We start from the raw sequence: 17,725 nt of genomic DNA, 5'->3' as shown, positions 1-17,725 counted from the left end.
GTCTGTTATCAGAGGTAACTGTCTTAGTTATGCATTTCAGAAATGTGCATATACAAATCACAGTTAGCTAAAAATTTATTAATTTAAACAATGTAATAATTTCAGGCAGAAACAATGAGCGTATTGAAGTAATGAATACTTGTTTGTTAACAAATGATTATGACATATAGAAAAATGTAGCATTGGTGCATGTTGATTCCGAATTTGCGTCATCTGAAGTCTTCGCAGGAGTTGCTGTATCTGAAGTCTTCATAATAGGCTAGGTACAAACTGGAGCTGACATACTCTCTAGTTACCTCAGATTGGGCATCCCAAGATAAAACAGAGAAGCAAATAGAAAATAATTAGCGTAGCTGCTGTTCATAACATTAAGAATTGGTTCTATAGTTATTAGTCGGGGAGCCAAAGTCTCAAAAATGGGTTGAACCTGACATGGTCTGCCATACTTTTTATTTGTGTTTTTTCTGTTAACTTTGACCCTAAGAACCAATAATTGGAGGGTCTGCTCTGCCAGAAATATTGAGAATTTTTTTTTTGGCCATTTTAGTGTAAGCACCCTTTATTTTTTATCAGAAAAATGTGAACATGTTTTTTTTTCCTCAAATCCTCAGTGGGTTGGGTAGGCTGTCAATAAATGCATTCCAGATACACAGAACACATGTGCTGACAACATCCACTGAAAAAATAACTCTTAAAACACATTTCTACATGATTTTGCATCAATTTAATGCAAAAAACCCCCTTTTTTTTCCTCACTTTTTTCCAATATTTCCATCTTTACTTCATTGGCAATCAACTATTCCCCCAAGTTATGACATCAGTCAATATGTCATTCTTTTCACCAAACAGAATACTCATTCCACAGAAAAAATCATAAAAATCCAACCAAAATCAATGGATCTGTGAATTACAGGCATTCTGGTTTTCTAAAAACTGCTCATTACAGAAACATTCAAACAAATATTTACAAATTTGTGTTTTACTTGGTATTTTTTATATTCTTGGCATGTTGGCAATTCATTTTCATTATATATATATTTCATTATATTTCTGTTACTCAGAAGTAAAACATAATGTGAATTTAAAGTGGCTGCGTTATAAATATAAATATGGGTATAGCCTAATGTATGTGCTGTTGTTGGTTCCCATGACATGCTACATTTTAATGTTTTAATGACAGTGTCTTGGCTATAAATTTTGCATTTCACTAATGAAGGGGATGTCATGATACAAAACTGGAAGCAATTGCGGGTGAACAAAATATTTATTGGAACTTCAACACAGAATAAGACAATTCAGGAAAGAAGGTTCCTCTCAAGGCGTGGTCGCGATCTCGCGAGTAAACAGCAGCTCCGGACGGTCCACACAGGGGAAGACGCTCAGACTCGGACACACAGGGACTTCGATGGTCAGTGCTCGGTGCTGAGTGCAGGTGCTCGGTGGTCTGTGCTCGGGTGCGGTGAAACAACAGGGATCCACTGTAGACACGACAACCCGGAAGACGACACGAACATACAAGCAGGAACAGGCAAACAACGGATGGACACTGGAATGGAAAGGTGAGTGAGTATAAATAGGGAACGGTAATGTGAATCAGCTGAGGTGGAGAATGAGAAGATTGCGAGCAGCTGGAGCACTGAACAAACACGTGAGCGGGACAACGCCCACTCACGCAAACTCACAGACATGAAAACAACAATGACACGAGACACAGAGGAAACAATGAATTCACAACCGTGACAGTACCCCCTCTCCTAGGAATGCCTCACGGCATTCCCAGAACTCCTTACCTGTCGATTGTAATCATCGATAAGGGAGTGATCCAGGATGTCACGAGCAGGAACCCAACTTCTCTCCTCCGGACCGTAACCTTCCCAATCCACCAAGTACTGAAATCCGCGTCCCCTCCGCCTGGAATCCAGAATACGACGAACCGAATAGGATGGTTCCCCATCTACGAGACGCGGCGGGGGGGGAACCGGGGCTGGCGGATTAATGCGTGCAAAAAAGACGGGCTTAATTTTGGACACATGGAAAACGGGATGAATCCTCCTGTACACTGGAGGAAGATTGAGGCGGACTGTCACCGGACTAACGATCTTAGTGACAGAAAACGGGCCAATGAATTTGGGTGCCAACTTATTGGAAACGGAGCGGAGCGGAATGTCCTTAGTAGAAAGCCACACTTTGGAACCGACGACGTATACGGGAGGCCTTGACCGGTGACGATCGGCCTTGGCCTTGGTGCGTTCCCGCACTTGGAGGAGAGTCTCACGGGCCCTCGTCCAAGTACGGTGACACCTCTGGATGAAGGCGTGGGCGGAGGAGACCGCGACTTCGGACTCAGCACTAGGAAAAACAGGTGGTTGGTACCCTACACTACACTTAAACGGAGATAGGCCCGTGGATGACACTGGTAACGTATTGTGGGCGTACTCCACCATGGAAAGTTGTTGACTCCAGGAGGAGGGATTCTTGGAGACCAAACATCGTAATGATCTTTCCAAATCTTGGTTGGCTCTCTCAGTTTGGCCATTGCTCTGGGGATGAAACCCAGAGGACAGACTGACCGTCGCCCCCAGTAACTTACAAAACTCTCGCCAAAATCTGGACACAAACTGGGGTCCCCTGTCAGAAACCACGTCTGTCGGGAGGCCATGTAACCGAAAGACGTGATCAACGACTGCCACCGCTGTCTCCTTGGCTGAAGGTAATTTGGGCAAGGGAATAAAGTGGGCTGCCTTCGAGAATCGGTCCACCACGGTCAAAACTACCGTGTTACCCTGGGAGGGTGGGAGGGCGGTGATAAAATCTAGAGCGATGTGGGACCAAGGTCTCGAAGGCACCGACAGCGGTTGAAGTAACCCAGCTGGGGGTCGATTGGACGACTTACCAATGGCACAACTAGAGCAAGCCAAAACAAAATTGTGAACATCACGAGCCATCAGGGGCCACCAGAATCGCTGCTTAACTAGAAATATGGTACGACTCACCCCTGGATGACAAGCTAGACTGGAACTATGACCCCACTGGACGACTTCTGATCGTAATTCCTCCGGCACAAATAAGCGGTTAGGTGGGCACCGGATCGGAGGCGTTACCCCTTCTAAGGCCCTCTTGACCTTCGATTCGACCTCCCAAGTGAGCGAAGAGATAATCAGGTTCTCAGGAAAAATGCGCTCAGGAGTAGCTTCGTGTTCGGGACGATCAAAAATACGCGACAAAGAATCGGGTTTGACGTTTTTGGAACCCGGACGATAGGAAAGTGTAAAATCGAAACGACCGAAAAAAAGTGCCCACCGAGCCTGCCTGGAGTTCAATCTTTTAGCGGTTCTAATGTACTCCAAATTCTTGTGATCAGTCCAGACTGTAAAGGGTACCCCTGAACCCTCTAACCAGTGACGCCATTCCTCCAAAGCTAACTTGACTGCCAACAACTCCCGGTTACCAATGTCATAGTTTCGTTCGGCAGGAGATAATCGATGTGACAAAAACGCGCAGGGATGCATTCTGTCGTCTGAAGGTGAACGTTGTGAAAGCACTGCACCTACCCCCACCTCCGACGCATCGACCTCTACCACGAACTGACGTGAAGCATCAGGGGCTATGAGAATGGGAGCTGAAACAAAGCGGCTCTTGAGTTTGGCAAACGCAGCCTCAGCTGCGTCTGACCACCTGAACGCAGTTCTGGGAGAGGTCAAGGCGGTCAGAGGTGCGGCTAGTTGGCTGAAATTGCGAATAAAACGGCGATAGAAGTTGGCGAATCCCAGAAACCGCTGCAGGGCCTTGCGGGAATCTGGGATTGGCCACTCTACCACAGCCTTAACCTTGTCAGGGTCCATAAGCATACCTTCAGACGACACGATGTGTCCCAGGAAAGGAACTGACTGTGCATGGAAAACGCATTTCTCCGCCTTGACAAAAAGCCCATTCTCTAGCAACCTCTGAAGTACTAGTCGTACGTGTTGCACATGTTCCTGGAGAGACGAAGAAAAAATCAATATGTCATCCAGGTAAACATATATGAACTGATCGATCATGTCTCGCAACACATCATTGACTAGTGCCTGGAAGACTGCGGGACTATTGGAAAGCCCAAAAGGCATAACCAAATATTCAAAATGCCCCCTGGGGGTGTTAAAAGCAGTCTTCCATTCGTCCCCCTCCCTGATGCGGACCAAATGATAAGCATTACGCAAGTCCAATTTAGTGAAGAGAGACGCTCCCTGCAACCTCTCGAAGGCTGAAGACATCAACGGCAAAGGATAAGTATTCTTTACCGTGATGTTATTCAGCCCTCGGTAATCAATGCAAGGTCGCAGAGAACCGTCCTTCTTCCCCACAAAAAAGAACCCCGCCCCCGCTGGAGAAGAGGAAGGGCGGATGAACCCGGTTGCTAGAGAATCAGAAATATATTTCTCCATAACCTCTCTCTCAGGAACTGAAAGTGAATAAATCTTGCCCTTAGGCGGAGACTTACCTGGCAATAAATCTATAGCACAGTCATAGGGACGATGCGGAGGGAGAGAAGCAGCTCTAGACTTACTGAACACTTCACTCAGGTCACGGTACTCCTCGGGCACGTTTGATAAATCCACCGCTTCCTCCTGTAACACAGGAACAGAAACAACAGAACAAGCAGACACAAGACACGAACTGTGACACTCAGTGCTCCAAGCTGAGATGGTACGTCTCTTCCAATCGATGCGGGGGTTGTGTAAACTGAGCCAAGGGTGTCCTAAAACTATGGGTGTGAGTTGAGAGTCAGTGATGTAAAATGATATGGTTTCAGCATGATTTCCAGAAGTGATGAGTGTAAGTTTCTCGGTGACCAAGGAGATGGGGGGTAAAGTCTGTCCGTTCAATGCGTTGACTGTGATCTTCTGGGAAAGTGTATGAAGGGGAATCTGTAATTGAAGTGCAAACTGATGATCCAAAAAGTTACCTTCTGCCCCAGAGTCAATGAGTGCAGTGCAGTGGTGATCCAGAGTTGACCATCTCAGTCTTACCGGGAGGATGGTGGAAGTGGATGAGGTCTTACCTGCGGAGATCCCACCCGATAGTAGCCTCAAACTTACTATCGGGCTGGGCCTTTTACTGGACAGCTGTAGGCATAATGTCCGTTGCCACCACAATAGAGACAAAGGCCCTGGGATCTCCGCCTTTCTTTCTCCTCCCGGGAAAGCCGAGCTCGCCCCACCTGCATGGGCTCGGGATCGTGGGAGCCGAACGTGTCCAGGCCGCTGGACCGCTGGTTCTCACTCCTACTCGGAACTGGGTTGGTGGCTGTTCTCTGCCCTATCCTGGACAGACGGGCGTCCACTCTCAGGGCCAGGTCTATGAGTCCATTGAGCGTTGAAGGAAGGTCCAGGGCGTAGATTTCTCTCTGGACACGTTCGGCCAGCCCATGCAGGAAATGGTCCCACTGCGCCTCCTCGTTCCAGCGACACCCGGCCGCCAGGGTCTTAAACTCGATGGAATAATCTGACACCGATCGGTCTCCTTGACGTAGGTCAGTCAAGACCCTGGCAGCCTCCTTCCCCTCGACGGCTCGATCGAAGACCCGTCTCATCTCCGCCGAGAGGGCTTGGAACGAGGAGCAGCACTGGTCTCGATTCTCCCACACTGCAGTTCCCCAAAGCGCCGCTCTCCCAGTCAATAGCGTCAGCACGAAGGCTACTTTCGCCTCCTCCTTTTCGAAAGTTCTGGGCTGTAATGAGAAATGCATACTGCAACGTGTCAGAAATGGACGGCAGAAATTCGGCTCACCAGAGTATAATTCAGGCGTGGGCAGTCTGGGTTCCGACTGGGAGAGAGGCACGGGTGGTGTGGGGGGAACTGCAAGTGCTGCTGGAGGTGCTGGCGCAGTGGGGGGTTGTAGCTGATGGAATCGCTGGGTGAGCTCGGACACCTGTGTGACCAGAGTCTGGATGGCGCGTCCTGTCTCCCCCTGGCTGCGCTCCTGTGCATCCATCCGGCCGATGCACACTCGAATGAAATCCTCTAAGGAAGCCGATGAATCACCCGCTGCTCCCATCGTTAGGTCCATCCGTTCTGTCATGATACAAAACTGGAAGCAATTGCGGGTGAACAAAATATTTATTGGAACTTCAACACAGAATAAGACAATTCAGGAAAGAAGGTTCCTCTCAAGGCGTGGTCGCGATCTCGCGAGTAAACAGCAGCTCCGGACGGTCCACACAGGGGAAGACGCTCAGACTCGGACACACAGGGACTTCGATGGTCAGTGCTCGGTGCTGAGTGCAGGTGCTCGGTGGTCTGTGCTCGGGTGCGGTGAAACAACAGGGATCCACTGTAGACACGACAACCCGGAAGACGACACGAACATACAAGCAGGAACAGGCAAACAACGGATGGACACTGGAATGGAAAGGTGAGTGAGTATAAATAGGGAACGGTAATGTGAATCAGCTGAGGTGGAGAATGAGAAGATTGCGAGCAGCTGGAGCACTGAACAAACACGTGAGCGGGACAACGCCCACTCACGCAAACTCACAGACATGAAAACAACAATGACACGAGACACAGAGGAAACAATGAATTCACAACCGTGACAGGGGAATGTAAAGCATTAAATCAACCAGGTCTCTGATATAGACCTTCATTTGACAAGAATATATTGACAGAGCACAACTCAGTGTCACACATTTAGATAATGGAAGAACAACACAGAAACCAACAGGGTCAACAGTCGGAAAGAAGAGGAGTAATGATGTGTGGTGGAAGAAGGGTACGGAGGCAAAACAGTGGAAGAGGTCAAGATTGTGGACATGTTTCTAATGAAATAAGGACACTATGGCAGACAATGTTATCAATCATGACCTTACAATGACTGAGGGTCAAAAGGTAAAGCTGAATGTTGGGAGAACAACATTGTTTTCAATCATTCAAACGTTTGTAGACAGAACAGGTGTGTAATCAGACATTATTTTCAGTATAATACTGTATACGTATACTCCACTTGCATTTTACATACAGTAATACAGTAAATATACTTTATAGAGAATGTAACACACACACACACACACACACACACACACACACACACACACACACACATATATATATATATATATATATATATATATATACACATACAGAGTGTGTGTGTGTGTGTACCAGTGATGCGCGGGTCAATGTATAAACAACCCGCACCCGACCGACGTTTTCAACTAACCCGCCCGCAACTCGGACCGCAAAAAAAGAAAAAGAAAATATTGTACCCGACCCGCTTCCTGACCCGCATTTTTTAAAAGTAGTAAATGCTCATCGTAGCGTCATTGGAATTTTATTTTTATATAGCCTATTCTAATTTTGTCAAGAATTATAAAAACTCGTCAATAAGCTCATAATTTGTAGGCTACTAAAATAGTCTAAATTTTAAAAATTTGGCTATAAACAATTTTAAAAAGCTGGCTATGTCTATTTTGATGTTTCTGCGCAAGTTCAGCAGACAGTGAGGTTCGGGTTTGTTCCGATCAGAGCTCGTGAGTGGAGAGCATATTCCGCTCCGCTCACTCATTCCGCAGGGTCGCTCGCTCAACCCAGAATGGCCTGCTGGTTCGAAAATATGTGGAATAAGGGCTGCCTCCGACTAATTTTTTTTCTAGTCGACTAGTAGTTGTTCATTTAAGGCATTCGTGGACAAATCGCCCCTTTATATTAATTTAATTACTTAAATAGGCTATAGCCTACAGGATAATAAGCGTTATGACCGCACGCATAAAGCCTGCACAAAGAACCGGTTAAAGTAATTATTATGAATGTGTCTAAATTAGCAAGGAAACATTTGATTGTTTAGTAATAAACTGGTGTTTTCTGTGTCGCTGCAAAGATGAAGTTGACGATTCGGACTCGCCATGAACGCCAGAGAGAAATGCACATTTCATATGGATTACATAATCAGAGAGTAGCCTATTTATTTTGGTTTTAATATTTTCGTTTAAAAGTAGACATTTCAAGCTTTCTGTAATATATATATTTCTCAAAATTGTGAGGCACAAGCTGAGTTTCGGCGCCCTCCAGTTCACATGCAATGCAAGTGATCGTGCCTTCGCCTTATTACATTGTCTGCTATATATTTGCTTCTTATTCATTAAATACAGGCAATTGATTGATAAAACATTGATCAAAATTAAGATACAATTTATACAAAACGAAAATCTTTTAAAAAGAGTTTTCTATAAAACAAAACTTAAAGGTGCTGTAAGCGATCTTGGTTGGCCTAACCTCTTGTTGATGTTTGAATTATCAAACAAAATGGAGGCTAGCTAGACCCTCCCTCCTCCTCATACGCGCACTAACCCCCCGAACCCCACCCCCACATCATTCTTGTCGGTTATTGGCTGGAACAGTTTGTTATGTTTCATGCTCTGTTTGTTGCTCAGTTTGTTTTTGCTGCAGTTTGTGGAGCGTGGGCTGTCTGCAGAGACCATGTTTTTTTTACAGTGTGTTCAGGGGACAGGCAGCTAGCGGATAGTGAGGAGATGTTTGCGTATGTGAAAAAAAAATGTTTTGCCCTAAAAAACGCGTGAGATCGCTTATAGCACCTTTAATGAAGTCGTCAAAATCATGTTTTACCAAAAACAGCCCCGTTGCTAGGAGGGCGCCAGCGCCATGCCTTTCAGCGCCTCTGCCTCGCGAGTGGATGATAGCCCTGAAGACGCCTAGCAATGATATAGGCTACCTTTAGTGGTAGTATACCTTTAGTTAAATTATACCTTAAGAGTCTTCGTAGCGCGCTAAGAGACAATGGTATCGGAAAATGCAGCCCAGGTATGATGCGTAATGGAGATTCCAAAGCGCTCTTCTTTGGTCAGAACCATGGAGAGCGATCGCGGATAGGTCTGTCCTATGCACCGAAACTTTTAACAATGCAACAAAATATTTAAAAAGTATCAAGCTATTAAAATCTATATTATGTATACGCACAGATAATATAACAGCTATATTAGTCAATATTTTTTTATTGGGCTAAGCAGTGATTGGATAACGTTTTTTATCACAATTGGTCTGGCCCATCCAAAACTGGAATCCTGGCGCCGTGCCTGGTTGGTCGTGCCAGTTTTGTGGCTATCAAATGTGTAAATAGCATCGCAAGAAGTACACATGACAAAGCCAGCACTTTGGTCATCATCTTTCATTATTTCGGCAAATGTCTCCCACACTTTGCTCTTTCTATTTGTGTATTTGCGGAGCTTCCACTCTAGCCTGGTAATACCAAACTCTGCTACTTCGCTTTGCTTCGTAGACAGAGTCTGGCATGGCACAATTGAAAAGCGTTTTTCTCCGGTCTGAAAACAGCCGGGCCAATCAACGAACAGAGGGCGGGCTGAGAGCCGTGACGTAGATGCTGATTGTACCGTGGATGCATAGATTTACTTCACATAATCTGCAAAAGTCGTTCACAGCCATGTTTACTCCGGTATTTCGCTCGATGGTTTTGTTTTCGCATCATACATGTGTTTACAGTGGAAGTTAGATGCGGCTGAGCATGCGCATAACACACGCCATAACCAAACGTTATGTGATTGGCTTACCAATGATTTTAAACATCAGACAAGCGCCCCCCATTCCCCCCCCCCCCCCTCCCCCCTCCCCGCGAGAAAGAAAACGGAAAGCTATTACGCTGTATCAGACTGAGTACAGAAGCGAAATGAAATTGAGCGGAAGTAGGAAGTCTGACGTAGTCAGGCTACTTCCACTCCCCAGTCTTCACCTTTTCTCTTGCCGCCTCCATCTCTACCTGCAGACTGAGCTCGTGCGTCATCGTACTTCTTGCCAGTTATTCAGCCAATAAAGTGTAGGCCTATGTATTTCATAGAAAATTGTGTCTAGTACTATGTAAATTACAAAGGTTTAATTGGCATCTTTATTTCAAACGACCCGACCGACCGCGAACCGAATATCATTAAAAATATTTTTGGATGACTCGTAACGGCGGGTAACCGCTCATTTTGGATCAACCCGCGCATCACTGATGTGTAGGCTACATATGTATGTCATTGTGATATAAAGAATATAAATATAAATCGTAGCCATAGTTTACTGAAAATACTGAACACTGCATATTGTATAACATGTACTTCATTACCTGTGAAATTGTTAAGTGAATGCTTTTACTGTAATTCTTATTTATGTAACAAACTTTATTTCCCAGGATTTAAAGATTTAGTGTAGCATTTATGATTATTGTGTGTGCTTAAGAGCAGAGTAAAGGTATGGGTATCTCATGTATAAATAGGTAGACAGGAATAGGACCAGCATGCAGGCAATACCATAAAGCAGTCATACTCTGACCATTTAAGTCTATTATTCTGTTAATAAAAGATTATTCTGTTAATAAAAGATGCTACAAATTACATTACAAACTCTTCGTTTTGACATAAAAATAAAATTAAAAAAATCATTCAGTCATACATTTCACTCATTATTTATCTTGTGTTAGTGGAATAACTTCCAAAGATGCAGAACCCCCATATAATACAAATCTGTAAGACATTTAAAGCACTGAAAATATTTTACAAAAGCAAACGTACACTATATCGAACATTGCTCCTTTCAGAAATTGTTAATGCATTGAGCCCTTAATGTACAGGAATAAATGACCCAAGACTTACTGAAACTTCCTACAAGTATATCAAGGAGTGGACATGGCTAATGAGCAAATAAGTGTCCCTCTGCTGCCACCTACTGATTTTAGTGGTCATTTCCTGTCATTTTTGTTTTAAGTGTTTGTTTTTCCTGCAGGTGAAAACAAGATGCATCCGTTTAAGCCTTTTACTTTATTTATCAGGGCTGTCAATTGTTTTGCCTGAATTGGGTGATATATTTGTATGCTCTTAACATAGTAGCAAAAAAATGCTTATTCTGAACAGGTCATTAATCATTAAGTGTGCTTGCTGAAAGCAGCACACTTATTGTTCTTCTTAAGTTTTCTTCTTCTTCTTCTTATTATTCCCGGGAGAAAAATTTTGGCCAGCTCCTGCGCCTAGGCCCTTTGAGACAGAGACACCGTTCCAACTTTAAAACGTCCGGTCAGTACCGGTGTAAGTTGCTCGCGAAGATGACATCACGAGTCCATGTCATTCGTCCGCCATATTGGATTGAACAGAAAGCGAAACTAAATTTTCACAGGTCACAAATTTGGTCCGAACTTCACGAAACTGGACGTACATGATCCTTGGACCAAGCCTCACAAAAGTTACTAGAAGGATTTTTGATTTTTGGAAGCGTTTGCCCGTCACAGCCAAACGAAATCAGCGGCGTAGTCGCCAAACAGGAAGTCGTCCATATCTCAGGAACTCTGTCACGTATTGAAACCAAACTTTGTACATGAACTCGGGACTCCAATGTGAGGAAGCACAAGATCTGATTTTTAATTTTTTTTTTTTTTATTTCAGGCTAATAGACAAACGCATTTACCTATGTCTATGCAAGAGTTTCACCTCACACTTTTAATGTTAATGCATTTAGACAGTATGTGGCACTGTTGTATTACATTTCACAGAGCTGCCAAGTCAGTGTATAGACTGCATTCGTTTTTACTAGGTTTGTCTTAATAAATGCAGGCATGAATTTCGTTTTTTGCATTGGTCTAATTTAATCATCTTCATTTATTAATATATACAGGATTTGTATGCATGAATTGTGCATTTCCAGTTCTCAAAGCAGTTAATAACAAAAAAAAAAAAAAAAAAAAAACTTTATACAAAATACATCATGCTCTTCTTCGCTAACCGAACAAACAATTCATTGTCTGTGGCTGTGTTTGTGCGCACGGGAAATATGCTGCGCATAACAATAGAAAACAAGGAGAAACGCGCAGTCACATGCTCAAACAATCAACAACGTCGCTCTATAGAGGTGCGTTCCATTTGACCGTAAGTGGACTGCGAAGTGGACTTCACAGGGTTTTCCGCCATCTTAAGTTAGATTCTAATCCGAAGGGAGCGAACATGTTCAGTTCGAAGGGCACTGCGCACGGCATAGGGAATAAGGGAACATCGATACATCACTTCACAGGAAGTGGAGAGCGATGATCACCCAACTGTCATTTCGCGCACCACGTCATCACCAGTCAGAACGGTCATAACTTAACGATGGAGGAGTTTACGTATGTGTGTAAGTATTCATACATTTCGCCATTGTTATACAAATGACAGTATTTTTAACGGTTATTGTTGTGAATATTACATATACTATTTTTGATTATTATAATTTACCTCAGTGAATGCAGCCAGCTTAGCTAGTTTGTGAAGTAAAGTGATTTTATTTTAGGTAGTTGTAAAATAGTGCAATATAATTGTAAATATATAATATAATAATAAAAATTAAAATATGAATGTAGTCCTATATATATTTATGTTATATCATAATCTGCGCGACTCCGTCGTTGACTTTCTTTGATGACATTTGCAGGGCAAATGGACCCTGTCGAATGGAACGCACATTAGATGTGTAAAAACAAGTGGAAAGCGCGAGCGCGCCGCTGTCTCCTTTCCACAAGCGCTTGTTCTCCTGTGGCGTCTGTCGTTGCTATGCAACCATGAACTGCGCTCTCCATGATGACAAGAGCTGTGTCTGAAATCGCTCCCTATCCACTATATAGTGCACTATTAATGTGTCGGCCATTTTGTAGTGGTGTCCGAATTCATTCCCTACATTCTTCACTACTTTTACCCACAATCCTCTCTGAATTCGAGTGTACATACGATGTACACTTGCTGAGACACTATTTCCCACAATCCAACACGATAAGGCGATAGAGCGCGAATGAAAAATAAACAAAAATGTCACCATGGCAACGGTGCACGCGAGTTAGAAAACAATCATTTATAAGACCAGACGCCTGGTTATTTATTTATATATACCGTTATATCTATATTTGAATAAACAAATGTGTTGTGTAGTGTTTTGTTCTCTTTTATTTTCACATATAAATGTAAAAAGTAAATAAATATGACAAGCAAGTGTTTTTATTATCTTTTTTTAAAATCAAATAACGCAATAAACGTGAAAAATGCATACATACAATTGTTACATACAATTCATACAGCCAAAAAAAGGAAATATTAAAGATGGGTAGGTAATGTTTATGACAAATTGTCCGAGCTCTCTGGCGCGTGATAATTATGTCAGCGTCCGAATTCTTTGCTGATGTAGTGCACTCAACTGCCATTCACTATGTAGGGATTAGTGAATGACTGAACGAGTGAGCAATTTCAGCTAAGGAAGTATCAGCAAAAGATTAATAGATTACTAGCCCTTGCATTAGCTTTACTACTAGATATATTTATGGAGATGAAAAATAATAAGGCGCCCTGTACAGCTATGATCAGCTGTTCGGCCGAGCATTCAATGTTGTTACGCTGCAAGCTGATGGTTCGTTGCTGCCGCGCTCTATCACTCGCACACCATAAAGAGCAAATTGTTTTTTAATGTTTCAATTTCGTGATTAAAATGACATAATTTGGAAGCAGATAATTTCTTCACAAACAGCTCATTATGACTCAATGTTAGAATGCTGCACCTACACTCGATAGTGTGAATAAGATCAGCGCAACGCAGACCACTGCATTGACAGGGTAAAACATATGATCTGTCTACGGCCAGGGCTCAGCGGAAGACAGAAAATGCCGGTCCAGCACTGATTGAGGAATTAAATTCGAAAATAAAAGACATATTTTTACTCACATTCTCACATTTTTTCTCGCATCTCGCATCTATCCACTACCTGCTAACGTTAGTGCACTGCACCCGAGCAAGCACACTTTGCAGTTCCTCCGGAAATGCATTTTTCTAGTTTGAATTGAAATTGTTTTATTAGCTTAGCTAATATAATTTATTCGCTTTTTCTAGAGATTGCAGTCATGCATGACATGGTGAAAAATGACTTGAAATAATACTGAAAATAGGTTAAGATAAATGTTAAAGGTGTGCCCCCTAAAAGCACAAGTGGACCCTGCCTGGCTCCCCCAGTTACTGTGGTCTAGAACCGCCACTGAGCCCAGGTATGATGTGTATGATGCGATCGCCAAAAAGTGCACAAATCACACCTCATATTATCCACACGTTAACTTCTAACGTGACGCCGCCGTCACGTCTGTAACGATCAACAGCTACACGTTATTGACGTGTCTACGTGACGTGATATTTGCGTGTACATCTCCATATAAAACAAATGGAGACGTACACGCACGTATACACGTGTGTTATCTGTCGTGCTTGGCATTGTCGTCGCCGAATGAAACATTTCGAGCGCCATATGTTAACAGGTTAGAGCTTGCACACTGCCTGCGTGACATGCGCGTCTCAGGAGCGGCTCGAGCCGCGGAAAACTCGTGCATGCTAGGAATAGAACCGACGCCTATTTTTCACGCGACACGCAAGCGTTTTGGAAGCGTTTCCAGGCAAAATAGAATAGGAAAAGATGTTTGTTTGTCATTTTGACACGAATACATATTAATAAATGACATTTTGATGTTTGAAAGTCTCTAGGTTTTGACATAACTGCAGATATAAATGTAATTTAAAAAAATATTATCGATTTTCAAATACTGTACCTGTCAATACAGAACGAAATATTCTGTAGCCTATTTTGCCGTCAACACTGCCGTTGTCTTTGCTGCTATAGCCTAGTATAGGCTATTTTTTTTAAAAGTCCAACTGAAATCAAAATTGACCCTATTTACTTTGTTAGCGCATATTATTAGTCTTGTGGTGAAAAATTAATCCGTGCAAGTTAATACACAGAAAAAAAATTGTTTAATCAATAATCTTTAATCAAAGTCTGAAAAGTTACTTCCGGTCTGGAATGGCGTTCCTTCTCTGATGATGTAGGTTTGACGGCATGGGTTGGGAAACGCTTAACCACTCCAACCGTTAGTCTGCAATGAGCAGAGATGGAGAGGAGGAGCGCTAGAGTAAAACCCTGCCCTCTGTTCAATATTCCTTTTCACTGGGAAATACGTCACAAGTAGATGAAAAGCTAACGTATAAAGAACATGTATGTAGAAGTGAATAAATGTGGAAAGGTTATTCATATTTTGAGGTGTTTGGTGGGATGCTCTTGGGGTGCAGACAGGAATCTTATGCTGATGATTTATAAAGCTATGATAAGATCAGTTTTTGATTATGGGTGTCTTGCATATGGATCAGCAGCTAGGTCCACACTTAGTAAGTTAGATGTGGTTCAATCTAGGGCTTTGAGGATATGTACTGGGGCATTCCGGACAACGCCGATTCTGGTGGAAGCAGGGGAGGTTCCGTTAAGGCTGCGACGTGCAAAATTGGCATTAAATTATTTCGTAAAAATCAAAAGCTCTGGGTCAGCTCTTCCTTCAATTTCTTTGTTAGCAGAGTGTTGGGAGTTTAGGAAGGGTGAGAGTAGACTTTAATATATTTAGTGTTTTACATTCTGTTAAGACATACGCAGAGGAGCTTAAGCTTAATGAAAGGAAAATGGTGCCTTCTGTACTGGCCATCTATCCCTCATTGGTTATTGCCTGAGGCTGATGTAGATATATCTATTAAAAATTTAATAAAGGAAGGAAGTGTAGGAAATGTTGATCACTATGTACAGGAGCATCTTAGGAATTTATGGAATAGCTACATAGATATTTATACAGATGGATCTAGAGACCCTGAGAGTAAGAATGTGGGCTTTGGTTTATATGTTCCGCATTTCCATGTTAGACAGTGTCATAGATTGCCTGATGGTCTTTCAATCTTTACAGCTGAACTTGTAGCAATCATATGGGCTCTGAGGTGGGTGGAAGAAGGTGGGGTGGAGAAAGCCATCATTTGTTCTGACTCGCTATCTGGCTTGATGGCGATAGGGGGAGAAAGAGGAGGGGCTAGGTTAGATTTAGTCGGGGAGATCTTAACAAGTGTTTATAGATTAGAGAGGCGGGGGTGTAGTGTGGGTTTCTTGTGGGTTCCAGCACATGTGGGGGTTGAGGGGAATGAGGCTGCTGATGAGGCTGCTAGGTCAAGTTTAGTTTAGGAAAATGTGGAGGTGGAGGTGCCATTTGACAGACTGGAGTGCCGTAGCATCATTAAGGAAAGACTGACACAACAATGGCAGCACGAGTGGAGTAAAGACATTAGCGGGAGGAAGTTCTATGACATAAAACCATTAGTCAACCCTGGGAATTCAATTATCCTGCCTCGGATGGATCAGATTAAGTTGGCCCGATTAAGACTGGGTCATTGTGGATTGGCAAGTGGGCTGTTTCTGGTGGGAAAGCAGAGGGACGACAAGTGTCAAGCCTGTGGAGTACAGGAGTCTGTCAAGCATGTCATCATGTTCTGTCCGAGATATGCTGAGGAAAGGAGATTGTTATTCATTGGTCTAAACGTTCTGGGAGTTGATTTATTCTCTGTTAAAACTCTGATGGGTGATGGTCCTAATCAAACAGAAAGAGCATTGGAACTATTTCACTTCCTAAAGGCCGCGGGCATATATTGGAAAATATAGGCTAGGGGGAGCCTTAATGTAGACTATCTTTATCACCAGTGGGAGGCAGCAATGCACTAGTAGTGCCTAGTCTGCCGGAAAGGAATAGAAGAAGAAGAAGAAATACGTCACAACACTGGAGAAAAGTCGTTTGCAACTTCCGGTTCACGCGGACTTTAACATGAAGTATAGGCCTTCCACAACTCTCTCCCCATATGTCGAATATATCACCAATGAGGCTTATCATATGTCACCTGGCAGCAGCAGCACCGCGTCAGACACATTTCTGGTGTGCAAAGACATAGAAAACGCCACGCAGCCAGTGTGTCGCCTAATCTGTGTGTGCATTTTACTTGAGAACCAAGCAAGTTGACTCATGAAACCATTTGTTTATTATATCGCAATCGCATATCGCAATTGCAATATTGACCTCAATAATCGCAATATGACATTTTCCCCGAATCGTGCAGCCCTGGTAAAAACATTGTGTTGTTTGATGCATCACAATATTGATCTTTTAGTTTTTGCTTTTTCAGTTGCATCATAAAACTTGCCTAGTTATTGTTAAACAAACATGGTCAATTTACCAGACACGGAGCCAGCTCTGTCAAAGTTAAATTTAAGTGCATGAGAATATTTTGCAATAAATTTGCAATGCAGAGACATTTGTGACATTCGCCAAAACAAATTAATTTAAAGTGAAACTGAAAAAGAAACCGGCATTGAGCTCACATAACCGCTCTCTCTCAATCGCCACAAATACCAAATGTTTCCATATTCGCGATGTATTTGGATGCTAAAATATTATTTATTAAAACCCTGTACATTCAGATAAATAATATCGTTGAATATTAAGTTTCCCAATGTAAATGTAAAAGTGTCCCCTATGTAAAGCGCTTTGAGTGCCGAGCTATATAAAGCATTATATAAATGTAATGAATTTATTATTATAATTATTATTAAAGAATTTGAGATTTAATTTGCACACAGTAATTCTCATTCATCAATAAAAGTGAGAAGCTTTTGTATTATGTTTGACAGATGAAATTATTATTAATTTGCTGATTTTTTAAATGAGTGTTTTGAGGTATTGAGTAAATGAGGCATTTACACACCTGTAGATTTGGTAGAAACTTTCCTAAGTTTTCCTAACTTCTTTTTTATTAGTCCATGCACTCTCTGAGAATTGAACCCTTGATCTTGACATTGGTGCCATGTTCTACCAGTCTACAATACAGACAGACA

This window comes from Abramis brama (assembly GCF_963993115.1).
Source record: "Abramis brama genome assembly, chromosome: 20".
Taxonomy (NCBI): domain Eukaryota; kingdom Metazoa; phylum Chordata; class Actinopteri; order Cypriniformes; family Leuciscidae; genus Abramis; species Abramis brama.
The sequence above is the reverse complement of the archived record's forward strand: the minus strand, read 5'-3'. Positions refer to the sequence as shown.